General features: G+C 39.0%; 1 protein-coding gene across 1 annotated transcript in view; it reads right to left on the reverse strand.

Moving 5' to 3' along the window:
- CYSLTR2 (cysteinyl leukotriene receptor 2) overlaps positions 1 to 12062 on the reverse strand; it is a 101003-nt gene extending 88941 nt beyond the window's left edge. The window contains exon 1 of the mRNA XM_007495422.3: positions 11893 to 12062. The gene's annotated coding sequence lies outside the window, so the exon portion shown is untranslated. The remainder of the gene's footprint in view (positions 1 to 11892) is intronic.
- Positions 12063 to 13766: the final 1704 nt, after the last annotated feature.

Consider the following 13766-nt stretch of genomic DNA (forward strand, 5'->3'; position numbering starts at 1 on the left):
ACACAGTTAATAAGTATCTGAAGCTGGATTTGAATTCAGGTCTTCTTAACTGCAGGTACAGCACTATCCTATGCCACCTAATGGGCTTAAACAAACAAACAAACAAACAAAAAACTATTGACCTGTTGAAAAAGTGCTAGATTTGGGGTCAAAAATCCTGGATTCAAATCCAAACCCTTCTCCTTACTACCTTTGTAACCTTTGGTGAGTCAGTTTTATCCTTCTCAGTTTTAGTTACCTTTTCTGCAAAATGAGAAGGTTAGACAAGAAGATCTCTAGTATCCCATCTAGCATGAAATCTATGATTCCCTAACCTTCTGCTTAACCTAAACATCTCATGTTCTGTCCTTGAGGCACTGTGACGCCCTGGTATCGACTCATACTTTTATTTGAAACTCAACTTTTGGCTTCTATCTATTCTGCTTCAGCATCCTGTATCCCTGGTAACCAACCGGAACTCTGCTCAGCCAAGGTGATCCTTCTGGCCCTGCTCCAGACAGGAACCTACCAGCCTCTCCCTTGGCTGGCTCCCCAGCTGGAGAGACCTTTCTTCCAGCTTGTGGGGACGGGTCCTCTCACCTGCAGTTCTGCCTCGGGGAGGGGCCAGAAACACACACCTCAGAGGTTATTCATGACATGATTTCAAGGTCCTGTCCACTGGGGCAATATCACACCAGGTATTTGGATACATCCAAATTTGGATACAAACACATTTGGAAAGAGTTTCAGTTGTACAGCATCTCTTGGTACATTTTTTCATTTGATCTTTACCATGATGCTTTTAGAACACATAGGTGATATTGATCACAATTTATATAAGAATAATTATGGGAGATAACATGCCACCTTTGAAAGAATGCAGGATTTAAAGTCGCAGAACCTGGGTTTAAATCCCAGCTCTGTTCATTTTAGAAAAATATGGAAAGACATAAAATTATGAAGAGTAGAATGAGCAGAACCAGGAAAACATGATATATAGCAACAGAAATATCATTTGAAGAGTGACTTGTGTACGTCCACCTCCAGGGAAAGAACTGACAAATAGAAAACAAGCAAGACATAGTTATATATATATATATATATATATATATATATATATATATATATGGATCTTTTTTGTTAAAGGATACCTTCTCTAGTGTAGGGGGGAAGGACCAGGGTGGGGGAAGATACCTGGGAATTTTAAAGTATCCAACAAATTAATTTATACTTTTTTTTTTAATTCTTGCTCTACTGCCAATTACTCATGTGACTCTGGACAAATTACATAACTTTTCTGGACCTTAGGGTCGTTTGTAAAATGAAAGGTAACCTCAAGGTTCCTTCTAGCTTCAAGCCTATGAACCTACATTATGATACCTTTAGTATAGCTTTTTGTTTTAACTTAGATATATTTTCATTTCATGTTAAATATTTGTTCATTAAATGTTAAATTAAATTAATTAATATTAAATGTTAAATATTTCCCAAATACATTAAAACATTTTAACTTTCATTTCTTAAAATTTTCTTAAAATTTCTCCAAATTTCTCTTCTTCCCATCCCTTGAGAAAGCAAACAATATGATATTAATTATACATGTGAAGTCACGCAAGAAGATACTTCCATATTAGCCATGTTAGCACAGCTTTCTAAATCATACCTACTATGCAAAAGACTGAGATAAGCAAAGTAAATATTGATTTATCCAGAATGGTTGTGAAATAGGATGCTCTGTTGAGTATTCTGGTTAACTGAAAGGGATCACACAGTCCATAGTATTGGATAGAAGGAGAGTGGGATCATCAGAACTTGAGTTCCTGCAGGGCCTTTCCCCCTCCCTTTAGGAGGTTCTTCAGTCAGTGACCCATAGCAATTGGTATAACGGCCCAACTTCCACAGAACACAGGAAGGCCAATGGCAAGAAAGTAGAAGAGTCCCTTAAACGCTCGTGCAAGCACATAGCCTGCCCGCGTGCTGAAAGGGAGAGAGGCACGCAGCAGTGACTCAAACAGAGCCAAACCAGGAGAAAAGAGAGAGAGAGCCAACACGTCCAATAGAGGTCTTTCCAGAAGACCCTGAAGAATTCTACGTGGGAAAGATGAGCCCTCAGTGCATAAAGGCAGAAAAGTTCCCAAAGCACTCAAGCCAAGAGTTGTTTGTGGCACCAAAATTGATGGTCCGTCGCCACACCAGGGTCATCCCTAGCTGGCCACATGGAGGAGAAGTCACGAGCACCATCTACTGGAGGAGAGCTAAACTGTAAAGAGTGGTGGAACTAGCCATCGAGAGAGGATCCACCTCAACATCCCGACCAAGCTAGGGACCCTAGCTAGGGAGTGGGAGCCCTGCTATGAGAGTGCTGAGAGGAGCGGGAAAAGGCAACTGCAAGGACTGCAGGCCAGAGCCTACAGGGCCTGGGAAAGGGGCCTACCGGTAGCCTTTTGACCCTCTATGTCTGGCTGCAAGGCCTTTCTGTATCTTTTACCTGGTAAATTAAATGGTTTAATCCTTTGAGCCTTGTGAACCCAAGTGCTTCCAAAGGAAGCACAGCCAACTGACATTGCTTGGTTCAGTTTAAGTATTTACTTTTTAAGAAACATTTTAAATGTATTTACATATTTACTTTTTGACAGGCACTATGCCAGGTGCTGGCAACACACAAAAAAAGTGTATAAATATATAAATGCAAAATGTATACAAAGTCATTTAGGGGTAAGATGAGTCGCTAAAAGCGAGGATAATCAGGAAAGGCTTCCTGGAAGAGGTGGTTCTCATGCTTAGTATGGAAGGACGGAATTCTAAAAAGTAGTAGTGAGCAAGGAAAACATTTTTGGCATGGGATCAGTGGGAGAGAGGTAGGGTGTTGGGTTTGCACAGTATCAAGTCAGCAAGCCGGCTGGAACACAGTATGTGAGGAGAAATCACGGGAAGTCAGTTTACAAAGTTCAGGTAGAGCCAGAGTAGGAAGAGCTTTAAGTGCCAAACAGAAGAATAAATATTTCTATCTCTATCTATCTATGAATACATTAAAATATAGACAGATGTAAAGATAAAGATATAAACCCCTACCTTCTGTCTTCGAATCAATAGCAGGTATCGGTTCCAAGGCAGATGAGCTGTAAGGGCTAGGTTAAGTGACTTGCTCAGGGTCACACAGGGAGGACATGTCTGAGACTAGATTTGAACCCAGCACTGCCAGGCTCCAGGCTTGGCTCTCCATTCATTGAGCGACCCAGCTACCCTGCATATATTTTATATTAAAAGCAACAGGGAGAAATGAATTTCTTGATCAGGGAAATGGAACAATCAGCATTCTGTACTGGGAAATATCACTTCAGCAGCTAGGTGGAAGGTGAGTTGGAGAAGAGAAGGACTGGAGAGAAGGGACGGATGACTCCTCTGTTGCACTAGTCTAAACAAGAGTTCTTGAACAATGGATGTGAGTGGAGAGTAGAGAGGGGACCTCTGGAGGCAGAATACTTGTGTTTGTTCACTTGTGTCTGACTCTGTGACCCTGGATGGAGTTTTCTTGGCAAAGATATTGGAATGGTTTACCATTTCCTTCTCCGGTGAATTAAGACAAACAGAGATGAAGCAACTTGCCCAGGGTCGCACAAATGGTAAGTGTCAGGGCCAGGTTTGAGCTGAGGTCTTCCTGCGCAGTGCTCTATCCACTGAACCACTGGGCTGCCTCTGAATAGGCCTATAGTAATTAATGCTATTTAATGTTAGCTATCATTTTATATTTTTATTATTTTACTCGTAGTATATAATTTATAATAAAATATATTTTATACATCATATAAATATATTACATATTTTATATTTTATGTTATGTTTATATATTATATATATTTTATATTATAAATAAATATATAAAATATGAATAAATATAGTTTATATTATGTTTCAAATATAACACTGTATAAATATTTTTATAGCAAGATAATTTGGAATAAAATAATAATGCATCATTATCATTATTATGACTCTGGATCAAATAGAAGATCCAAACCTGACATTGCAACAAAAGACACGATTGAAGGCACCTGCCATTGTTCCTTGCACACAGGTTGTTGATTGTTGAATTCTGGGTTGTTAAATGAATACACAGGACTTAAAGAAGAAACCTTCCATTATTTAGGAAAACCCACTTATATGGAAACCTCATTTCTATAGTAATAAATCATTGTGGAAATAGGATTTGAGTGATAATATGTGTATAACCCAGTGGAATTGCTTATCAACTCTGAATGGGGCAGGGAAGAGAGGAGGGAGACAAGAAGAATCATGTAACCATGGGGGAAAAAAACTAATTTATATATATATATATATATATATATATATATATATATACATATACATATATATAAAATAAATCATTATGTCCAACACCATTATTATACAGAGGAGGAAACTGAGTCCCATTCCTCTGAAGAAATAATATGTCCATGATCATGCAGAAAAAGGATTTGAACCCAGGACCTCTGATTCCAAATTTAGCTCTCTTGCCACGATAAAGGACTGATTCATGTTTCTGTCTTTGTAGTCCTAACATAGTGCCTTGCATACTATAGGAGCTTAATAGATGTTTGGGTGAATTGCTGAATTTATTCATACCAAAATCCTCCTCTGGACTCCTCAATACGAGGTAGACACGACCTTGGGTTCTGTAAGTCTACTCCAGAAAAGTGCAAATCCCCCAGGAAATAGGCTGTATTTCTGGTGTCTGAGGTAAGCTAAATTCATTAAGATTCATCCCTAAAGTGGTCTAAGGGTAATGGATTGCGGGGTTTGGAGGAATGAAGTTTTCAAGCCATAAACCACTATCCCGAAAGTCATATATTAAATTAGAGAATAGTGAGCTCTTCCATTCAGAGAAGAAGCCAAGACTTGAGACACAATATTACCTGTGACACTTCGATGGTTGTGGTTGTATGTGTGAGTTTTGTTTGTACCAATCCCTTCATAGGTCTCAGTTTCTTAAACCGCAAAATGAGGAAGTTGGACCAGATGGCTGCTGAGGTCCCTTTCAGCTTTTGAGCTAGGATCCTGGAAGTATTAGACACGTGGCATGGCCACATCAGCTTCAGTTGCTGCCCAGAGAGAGGTAGCTGTTTGTCCTCAGCCCCTCCAGCATATGCCCCAAAGGCTGCCAGCCTCAAACTCTTCTGACTTTGAGCCAAGACAAACAATGGGCTATTTACTTGGCAATTCTAAGCTGGCTCTCTTCCCTTGGGTCTGCTTTGGAAGGAAGGATTTGTACCTCCAGCCGGAATGATAAAGAGACCTGGGGGAGCCTTTAGAGAGTGGTGGCCCATTAATTCTGGGCCCCTTGGCATTCCAGCAAAGACCAGATGGCCTGCTTTGAAGTGAGTCCAGGACCCAAGGCAAGAGGGAGCCAGCTTCATGGCACAGCCCAGGTGAGCACAGCAGAGCCCCGGTGAGTGTAAAATGCTCTGGCGCTATCTGCTGTCCTGCTGTAGGTGAGAAAACAAAGTTATCAAGGCCAAATAAAAGACTAGTCCCTTCTGGGCAAAATGGTGAGGAGACCCTTCCCCAGCCCAAAGCTGTGTTCCATTTCCCAGAACCTTCATCTTTCTCCTGAGGTGGTAGCTGATAACAGTGCAATCACTGCCTCTCTTGGGGTATCTACCCAAACCCCAATAGCACAAATAGGTGCTGATATGTACCAACAAAAGGAACTGTGTTGATCCTCAAGGAGCTTATATTCTATGGCTAACAGATTCCAAAAAGTAAAACCAATGGTAGAACTTCTGGCTTGTAGGAGAGAGATTTTTAGATAAGGGGGCCTTCTGGGAAGCCTTGAAATAATACCATGGGAAGCAACCTAATTGTGAAGATTACAAACATTTATATCAACATATCGCAAAAGTTTATATTCCTACACATTGCAAATATATGTATATATTAAATAAAAATACTTTTCACACATGAACTTATGATTCCCTCAAACAATCTTATGAAGCAGGTAGGGCAGATATTATCCCCATTTTATACAATCATACATGCCCTTTGATCTAGTAATACCCCTACTAGGTCTCTATCCCAAAGAAATTTTTTAAATGGGAAAGGACCTGTTCGTACAAAAACATGTATATTTGCCCTTCTTGTGGTGGCAAAAAATTGGAAAATGAGGGGACATCCCTCAATTGGGGAATGGCTGAACAAGTTGTGGTATATGATGGTAATGGAATACTATTGTGCGATAAGGAATGATGAACAGGATGATTTTAGAAAGAACTGGAAAGACATACATGAATTGATGGAGAGTGAAATAAGCAGAGCCAGGAGAACAGTAACAGCAATATTGTGGAATGATCCACTCTGATAGACTTTGTTACTAACAGCAGTGCAATAATCCAGAACAATTCTGAGGTATTTATGACAAAGAATGCTCTCCACCTCCAGAGAAAGAACTGTTGGAGTAGGGATGCAAATGAAAACATACAACTTATCATTTGTTTATTTGGGTTTATGTTTTGAGATTTTGGTTTGATAAGATTATTCACTTATTGTGAAGAGCCATCACACCCCTACTGTCTAACAGAGTCACAGTCTGGGGAAATGCATACTGCAAAGCAGCCCCCAGAAAATAAGGCACCCACTGAACCCCCTTCTGTGTGACTTCTCCCTCTAATTTCCCTTACTAATGGAATTGCTATGATTATTGTTTTCTCCCCAATACAGGAGAAATAATATGAAAGCAAATGCTTATAGGGTTAATACACATATATCCCACCTTAATCCCCACAGATTATTACACTAAAAGATTATATTCACAGAATTAAAACCTAAAGATTATTACCCATTACCCCCCTTCCTTTCCTTCTCCACAGAGTTACATTCACTCCCATTACAAGCCAGGGAAACCAAGAACATTAATCACCTTCAAACCCAGGTCTATAGGACACACTCCACTGATTTGTTACATAAAAACCAAGCAATCTTGCCAGGTGTTTGAATCAAGCACAAGAAATGTACAACTTGGAAACTGAGGAAAATCCCAATTCTGGTCTGTCTTAAATTACCCTCTAACCCTGTACCAAGCTATGAAATGTTTTGTTACCCATCTCCTAAGTAATTGTGATTGATTGTGAAAGCTGAACAAAAGTAACAATAATTCTCCTAACTGGTCAACCCCTGGGTCAGGAGGGACTAATCTCCAAATCACCCTATCCATGTCATTCATCTATTTCTGTTGTAGCAACAATGTCTAATTGACTATCTCCTTAGGCTTCATGTCTGTTGTTAGGTTCTATGGAAAAATGTATGTTGAAAAATGATTGTGCGCCAGAAAAGTATGTACTCACTGAACCTATAAAATAAACCAACCTCTATGCCATGACAGAGTACTGTGTGATGCCTGACACGGAATGAGCATACAGTGCCTCTCGTTATTTATCTGACTGAATCACAACACTCTAGACAGTAGGACCCACCCCTCTGAGAGGCCGCTGACTCAGCTCTCAATGTATTTTTAAATGAATAATATGGAAATGAGTTTTGCCTGATAATACATGTATAACCCAGATTGAATTGGAGGGAAGAATGGAGGGTGACAATTTGGATCATATAACTTTGGGAAACTAATATGGAAACTTAAATTTAAAATTAAAAAATAATTATTATTTTAAATTAAATTTTTAAATTAAATTAATCACCAGTTTGACCCCTTTCCTTCTTCAGAATTTTCAGTGACTCCTAAATGGCAGCCTTTACAGGCTGATTCCACCCTATTTTTTCAGATCAATTCCATATTTCTCTTCTTCATATACTCCATATTGCAGCTAGACTAGCCTACCTGATATTCCCAGTATAACAAGCCATCTCCCACCTCTGTGTTTTTACAACCTGGTATACCCTCCCAGCTCCACCTCTTGGAAACCCTCACTCCCTTCAAGGTTCTAATTAAATCCTACTCCCTTTAAGAGGTTTTTCTTGGGTCTCCTGGTTGTCAGCAGTCATCATTTTTGTGTTTATTGTTCTTTTATATGTAGTATATTAGTGTGTGACTATGCTTCCACTGTCCCAGGAGAATATAAATTCCTTGAAGGCAGCAACTGCTTTCTTCATAGCCTCCATATAGCACTAGCATACTGCCTTGCACAGAATTAGTGTTTAATTGAAGAAAAGTGTAAAGGATAATTTTAACGTTGTGACCTAAACTATATTAATTATTGGCTGCCATGGATATCCCAAATAACAAAAAAAAATTTACCCAAGTCAGTCTGGAAATGTATGGTGATTTAATTAATATAGTGGAAAGAAATTTAAGAAGGGACAAGGAAAAGGGTGTAGGATTTCTCCTGCCTGGCTTGTGCTGGGCAGGAAGATTAGAGTCTCTAGAAGGTAAGGTTTTGGAAAGAAAAAGAGGAAGGAATCAGCCTGAACTCCAAGAGGGCTTAGTCAAGATGCCTGAACCTGAATTAGCTCAAAGGCAAACTCACTGCCAAAACCCAGACAAATAGCTGCCACCACTCCAAGATGTCGGAACACTTAGCATGTTCCCAGTCAGAGACACCTCTCCAGGAAAAGAGGTGAAAGAGAGCAAGTGACTTGCCCTATATAGATGGTCTTACATCACTTTCCTGAGTCTCATCTGTACCAATGTTAGCTTAGCTTGACTTAGGACAGGGGTCTGTCTGCTGTTTTTTGCACATGTCTGTTGAAGGCCATTTTCTCAAATACTTAATCCTTGAGTATGGTGCAGACATTCCTGACCTTGTTAAACTAAGTAGGGTGGAGAAATGTAGAGTTCTCAAGACTTGATTCTGTTAAACCAAGTATCTCCATTGTTACTAATCAGGAGATAGCTAAATCAGATCTTCTAAAGTATGGTCTGTGTAGGGTGGAGTAGTTTTAAAATTCACAAAAGTCAGTTAGGTGGTGCAGTGGATAAAGCCGAGTAGCAGTCAGGAAGACTCACCCTCCTGAGTTCAAATCTGTCTCAGAAACTTATTAACTGTGTGATCCTGGGAAGGTCACTTAATCCCGTTTTTTGAGTTTCCTCATCAGTAAAATGAATGAGCTGGAGAAGGAAATGGCAAACCACAGCAGTCTTTGCCAAGAAAACTCTAGCTGGGGTCAAAAAGAGTCAGACACAACTGAAAACAACAACAAAGTTGAAGAAGCCAAATGAACTCTGGAACCTGAGTTCATGCAGTCACTAAAAAGTGTGTGCCAGGCAACTCATCATGAGTACAGCTGAGGCAAATGAATCACGGGAGCTGTTGCTAAAGAAAGGTTCATGAAGAAGAAGAATGGAAACCACCAGCTTCAATCCTGGCATCTGGCAAAGGAGGAGAAAGAAAACAAATCCATTTGTGTGTTACCTTAAAGCAGTGTTGGGACAGTCCACACACACACACACACACATACAGGGAACCCCAGAAAAACAGAATACCTCTTCAACCAACTCACTTCACATAATGTCCAAACTAAAAGTGTCTTGGGTACCTAAAAGAGGCAGGGTAGGGGCAGCTAGGTGGTATATTGGAAGAGCACCAGGCCTAGCTCAGAAGGACCTAGGTTCAACAGGACGGGGGAGTCAGGAGGGAAGGGAAGACGAATCATGTAACCATGGAAAAATACTCTAAATTAATCAATTAAATAAATATTTTTAAAGGACCTGGGTTCAAATTTGACCTCACACACTATCTACCTGTATAATCTTGGCAAGTCACTTAACCCCATTTGCCTTGCTTTTATGAATCTTTTGCCTTAGATTTGATAATACTATTCTAAGAAAGAAGGTAAGGGGGAAAAAAATTAAGGATAAAGGAAGAAGGCTCTGGAGTCAGAGGGTGAAGATTCAAATTTTGCTTCTAATACTTATCTTTGGCAAATCCCTGGACCTTAGTTTCTTCATCTGTAAAATGAAATGTTAAACTAAAACCTTCTAAGCCCCTTTCCAAAACTAGAAATCTGATTATTAACAGGATAATAATAAAAGGATTTAGGAAAAGATATGATAAGAATCACAGAAAGAAAAGACCTAGAGGGAGGGTTTCAGGATCTGATGTGTGAAACTACCTCTTAATCAAGAAAACAAAGTTCTTTAAAAAAAAGAAAAGAAGCCTCTCTGTATCTATGTCTATAGTTAAACTGTCTGCAATGGCTACAGATCAGCACTATTTATCAAAGTCAAACAGGCAACTTGAGGGGTCCTGTTCTCTGATTACTGGGCCTGGAGGGGTGGCAGGACACCTGGGTCTTTTACTTACCAAGAGTAGGATAATCACTTCTTACAGAGAATATAATTGCTTAAACTTATTAAACATATGTATTGATGATCTTATTTTATGAAATCCCCAAATTTGTCTTTGTCCCTTGGGAACTTGCCTTTAGGAAAGTCCCAGACTGACCCTTGTCTTAGACTGAAATCCTCCTTCACTAGTCTCCATCGTAAGCCAATTAATTGTCCTTCCTGTTCTTTATTTCCCAGAAGGTAGTATCCCAAGTTCTTCAGTTCAGTGGAAAAATCCCCTTCCCAGGTACATTTTTCCCTGAGACAGTATTCCCACAGTCCCAGAGCTTGTCTCTGTGCGGTATTTTGTGCATGACTGTGTGGAAGTGTTAGAGCATTGTCTTTCTTGTCCTGATTAAAGATTTGCTCTAACTACTTTGGTGGTTCTATGTTTTTCAAGGTTGACAGTATCAACAACAAAATGTATTTTTAAATATCTAAAAATAACTGGACTTTTTTTATATCTGCTATAAATCAACCATACTACCAGCCTTGTTCTCCCCTAGAATTACCTCCAATCTGCAGCCTGATCCTAGAGCCACCATTTACTTCATGTCCACTCCACTCTCAAATGGGCTTCTTCCCCTAACCAGCTTTCTTTTACTAGTCAGTCAACAACCTTCTTCTTCAGTTTCTGACTCCCCTGTATGTATTATCTTCCCCCCATTAGAATGTAAGTTTCATAAGGGCAGAGAATGTCTTTCTGCTTATATTTTTTCTTGAATAATTTTTCTTAGCACAGAGCCTGATGTAGACTGCAATACTATTCTATCTAGTTTATATCTATCTATCTATTTGTAGCTCAACACTATCTTCTCTACATTAAACAACTTGGATCTCCCCAGCCCTACCTCAACTGCTAGTGCCCTGTCTCTGAAATTACCTTGTATCTAACTCATTTGCATACATTATATATTTATTATATTCACATAAATATGTATTTATATATTATGTTTATATTTGTATATTATATGCATTATATTTATATGTGAGATACATATCATTATATAAATATATTTCTATATATCTTTATATTACATATTTATATAAATGTTACATATTCATGTTACATATGTGTATAAATATATTTCTATATATTCTTTATATATTATATATTTTCTGTACTTCTATATTATACTTTTATAAATATATACTTATGTGTTCTTTCTATATATTATATATTTATTATGTGTTTATATATTATGTACTTACATATTTATGTAAACACATTCTGTTTACAAAACAAATTCTATTTACAAAAATACAATATGTAAATGTTGTATTTTTGTTATATACATATGTTTATGTATATTCTTTATACATTATATCCCTACACATATAAATCTATATTATGTCTATTCTTTATATATTATATATATCATTATGCATATACATACTTGTTCCCTACTCCCTTCCGCTCTGTGTAAAATCTTTGAGGGAAAAGAGTTTATTTCAGTCATGGTTTCTGCTTCCCCAGTGCCTAGCCCTTGCAGACACTTAATTAATAAATACTTAGTGACTGACTGACTAGAGCAGGATTTTCTCCCCCTCTGTTTCAGACTGCAAAAAATGACTACCTCCCCCCCAAGCTCCCCAGGAGGATGCCCTGAAGGTCTGATCTTATTTCATTAGTATTTTACCGTTTGTCAGAATGTCCCAGGCTAAGGCTCCACGTCAGGCTGTTGGTAAATGTTGTGGATGCCAGGCACGTGAACGTTGTCTGCGCATAACCCTGCTAGCACTGAGCCTCCTTCCTTCCCCTGGGAACTGTAAATTCCTGGGAAGTCTGTTTAGGGCATAATTTTAGCTTCTTTTTTTTGGTGCCTATTACCCATTTCTCTGCTTACCCATAACTCAGTGGGCAGGGGAAGGTATCAATTTGCATTTATATAGAAACTCGGCTTAAGTTAATTAATCAGAATACTAAGCTACCCCAACAAATCCTTCAGTGAAAGCCAGGAGCCAGAACCCGGGTGTGCCTTGTTTGAAATGATGATTAAGGCTGCAGCTTAGGCTCGCCAACAGCCAGCCGCTCAAACTCAGCCACCTAATGGCCTGAAGAAATCAGGACTGCCTGCAAAACCATTCATTTCAGCAAATTAACCCGCTTTTTCTCTGCACACCTCCCTTCGCCCTCCGCCTCCCCATAACACTGCAACAAATACATTCCCTCAATTCAAAAATGACAGTAATATTCCAAAGCACAAGTCAATGAGCATTTCCAGGAAATGATGCATTTTTCTCTCTCTGCCCTGATAAAATCTCCTCCAAGCTTTACAATCCCCCGGTGGGCCTGGAACCACAGCCCCCTCAAAACTGAGCTATTGAAGAGGAGATTAGTGGATAGAAGATATGAAATCCTTTGTTTAAGGAATGGAAGTCACAGAGGCTAAGGAAAATGTAAGAGTCCAGGTGGCAGCTAAGCTAGCTCAATGGCTTGAGAGCCAGGCTTAGAGATGCAAGGTCCTGGGTTCAAACATGGCCCCAGGCATTTTCTAGCTGGGTGACTCTGGGCGAATCACTTTACCCCCTTTGCCTAACCCTAACCAGTAAACAGTATTGATCCTAAGATAGAAAGTCAGGCTTTAGGGAAAAAAGAAAGAGTGTAAAAGTAGAGAAATTACTGTCCTGATTCCATGTGATGACTAGGAAATCATCATGGCCTTCAGGTGTTCCCTTATTATTTTATGCCACTGACTCTTCCTATAGGTAATCTTCCCCCTTTCATTCCTTATTCATCAATGTAATTCAATACAACAAACATTTATTAACCCTCTATTGTGTACAAGACCATGGGAATAACAAAGACAATCAAACATTGATTAAGTCCCTCTATGTAGCAAAAACTGTGTTAAATATCACAGCCACACAGCATATGGGAGCAACTGGGTGGTACAGTGGAAAGAGAGCTGGGCCTGAAATCAGGAATTCAAATCTAGCCTCTGATATTTACTAGGTGTGTGATGATGGGCAAGTCATTTAATCTCTGCCTCAGTTTCCTCATCTGTAAAACAAAGATAATAATAGCATCTATCTCCAGGATTGTTTTGAGGATAAAATAAAGTAATATTTATAAAGCACTTTGTAAAGCTTAAAGGGAGATATAAATTCTGTTAAGCTTATTATTCCCACACTACAATTTAATTTTAGTCCATAGTCTTTGCCTATTTAGATCAGATTCTAATTCTAACACTCATTTTATCAGCTGTACTCCCAACTTCATGCTAACAAATTTTATAAATATGCCACCCATGCTGTCATCCAAATCATTTCTAAGAATTGAGAAGACTAGGATCAAGGACAGAACCATATAGCATTCTGCACCAGATTGATTATTTTCTAGTTTGATATTAATCCATTAATCATTATGCTAGGTATTGACTGCTTGACTAATATCAATGAAGGCTTTGGATAGTAATGAATCTACCACAAGGTTAGCAATAGCTGCATTCTTCACAACACCCTCTTTGCCATTTTCTGTTCTCTCAGGTGTGCCTATGTCAAAGGTCATTGG

Source organism: Monodelphis domestica, chromosome 4, assembly GCF_027887165.1.
Source record: "Monodelphis domestica isolate mMonDom1 chromosome 4, mMonDom1.pri, whole genome shotgun sequence".
NCBI classification, from domain to species: Eukaryota; Metazoa; Chordata; class Mammalia; order Didelphimorphia; family Didelphidae; genus Monodelphis; species Monodelphis domestica.